The sequence below is a fragment of the Octopus bimaculoides genome, chromosome 25 (genome assembly GCF_001194135.2).
Source record: "Octopus bimaculoides isolate UCB-OBI-ISO-001 chromosome 25, ASM119413v2, whole genome shotgun sequence".
NCBI lineage: Eukaryota > Metazoa > Mollusca > Cephalopoda > Octopoda > Octopodidae > Octopus > Octopus bimaculoides.
Window position 1 is genome coordinate 32,940,478 of NC_069005.1, and position 2,736 is coordinate 32,943,213.

The following is a 2,736-nucleotide window of genomic DNA, read 5'->3' on the forward strand; positions in this document are numbered from 1 at the left end:
ATATATATATAGTTCAAAGGTACAAAAAAACAAAGACAGGTGAGGGAACGAGATGCAGATGTATTAGTTTGACACTCAGGAAAAATGGAAAAGTCTTTGACATTTTGAGCTGACACTCTTTGGCAGAAAGGGATGAGAGGACAAAATGGAGTGGGGGCGATAGAGAGCGAAAAAATTGTTGGTCATTTCACATGATGAAATGACCAGAAGAAATACACACACACACACACACACACACAAAACCCTTTTAAATAACTGTTTTGCACACTTACCTGTCTGAGACAGGTAAATCTACCAACCAGGAATTAATAACAATGGATTATTGTATTATTGCTATAGAATATATGTAGCTGCAAAATTATCTACAGATTTCCATCAAAGATATCATCCTAGCACTTTATAAAAATGGTCACACACAAAAAACCAAAACCTCTGCTAAGCAGTCACACACGCAGCTGTTAGATTCAGTTTCATAATTAAATGGTTTTCAAGAAATCATAAAAAGCTCATTAGGTTGATTCCAAACTTGGAATAAACTATTTCTGCCAGACATTTCAAACAGCTTTTTAACAGCTTCAATAACTCAACCAATTTGCTTCCTTCCAGATAAAGCAGAGCCAATCATAAATTTGGTATCAATTTTGACAATATCAAGAGGTGGGACCAACTTTAACAAACTGAATAGAAGAATTAGCGAATAAAAGAAGGTTGTAGGAAATTAGTTGGCTTAATGAAGATTTTAAGTGCCAAGCATTAGTGAAATGTGTCTAGAGAGGTAAGTTTATAGACTTTAGTGCATAATTAGTAGTGGAGTGTGTGCACATGTATGTGTAAATACGTGTGAGAGAGAGAGAGAGAGAGAGAGAGAGACGTAAGAGAGTGTGTTCAAACAGCGGGTTTAGTGAGTTTATCAAATGAGTTCAATAGAGGAAAATTGATCAATTAAGGAAAGATTACTGACAATGGCATCTATGAATCAATGAATGTAGTAATAAACTATTAGCTGCTGTTGTCCTTTCTGTTTTGTTTTTTTTTGTGTTTTTTTTAACCCTCAGTTAAACTGGCAACAAGATGACATTTTGAAATGCTGAGTAAATAGTTTGACTGAAAAACAAAACCAAAATTAGCATTCTTTTACCTCAACCTCTGAAAAACCACTACCACTTCCACTGTTATTAACTCGTGTCATACTACTGGACTCTCTGTCCCCTTCACTGGAGACTGAACCCCTCCTTTCAGAATTTGCCATGCTATTTATCAAAAGGCTTCTCAACTAACAATTCAAACAATCCTTATTTTCAAAGATATAAATGTCACAGAAATATGTCATAACACAAACCAATAAACGCAGAGAACCAATTTTACAAACAACTGAGATAGTTCTCTTTAAAAGTCATGGTCAACTAGATCTCCATCAGCTTTTACAACACTCTCCAAATTAAACATCATTACCATTATTCAATTAACAGGACTTAACTCATCTCTGATACCAATCAACCAGATACCACACTCCTGGTCCTACAATACAAACTTACTATTTTAAAGTGATTCAATTAAAACCATCCATTAAATTTCATGTCAAATTTACGTTCCAAACACCAGCTTAATACGGAAGTTATTCAACTAAATTCTTCGTTATTTTCAAAATTAATTAAGGGTTAATGAAATATCTGCTTCCATTGTAGACAATCAATTGCAACAACTGGATTCTACTAAAACATTGTGGCATCCATGACTATTTTAGTTTATATCACAAACAGAACAAACTGGATTAGTTGTAACATTGTTCAACCAATTAGCTTTTAGCCACCTAATCTACACTGAAACTAATGAACTTATCCATCTAATTCAATATTTCTTTCAATATTAAAATGTCTTTAAAACACAGCCGTGTCAGTGCCGTAATAGAGTGAAACGTCCTTTAAAAAAAAAAGAAAAAAAGAGTTTATTCAGAGTTTCCCCCGTGCCAAGTCATCCATCTTAACCATCATAAGACATGTGCTGTAGTACAATCATATTTTAACCTCACATCACAACTTCTCTCAATACCACTCCCCACCCCATCTCAGTTGAGGGCAGGGTGGTATTTATATGACATCACCACTACAGGTGCCACATAAAAAGCACCCAGAACACACTGTGAAATGGAAGGGCATCCATCTGTAGAAACCGTGCCGAAAAAGACAGAGCCTGAGGCAGTCCTCTGGCTTGTCATCTCCTGTTGAACCATCCAATAGATACCAGCATGGGAAAAAAACCTATGTTTAATCCTGTCTACTATAGGCACAAGGCTTGACGGGTGGAGTACACTGACCCCCCAGTACACAACTGGTACTTAATTTATCAACCCTGAAAGGATGAAAGGCATAGCTGACTTCAGCGGAATCTGAACTCAGAACGTAGCGACAGGCGAAATGCTGCTAAGCATTCCGTTCAGCGTGCTAAAAATTCTGCCAGCTCGCCACCTTGGAAAACGTATGTTTAATAACGATGATGGTAATGATGATGAGTGAGTAAGTAGCATGTGGTAAGGCTTAAAAACACTGACCAACACCTCACAACAGACAGAAACCCTGTATTTGCAGCATTCATCATTTGAGGTTTCCTAACACTATTGCATCAATGAAATCTACGGTTATAACACATTGAACACTCTCTAATTTCTAAGAGTTCCCTTGTCTGTGAAAGTAGAACTGCATGTGGCTGTTGTAAACTGCAACCATTCTGCCCACCCTC

At 36.7% G+C, this 2,736-nt stretch overlaps 1 protein-coding gene across 3 annotated transcripts in view; it reads right to left on the minus strand.

Annotated features, from left to right (window-relative positions):
- The window catches only part of LOC106869075 (mediator of RNA polymerase II transcription subunit 13-like), a 151,542-nt gene that overhangs the window by 45,053 nt on the left and 103,753 nt on the right, over positions 1-2,736 (minus strand). The gene's annotated exons all lie outside the window — the stretch shown is intronic.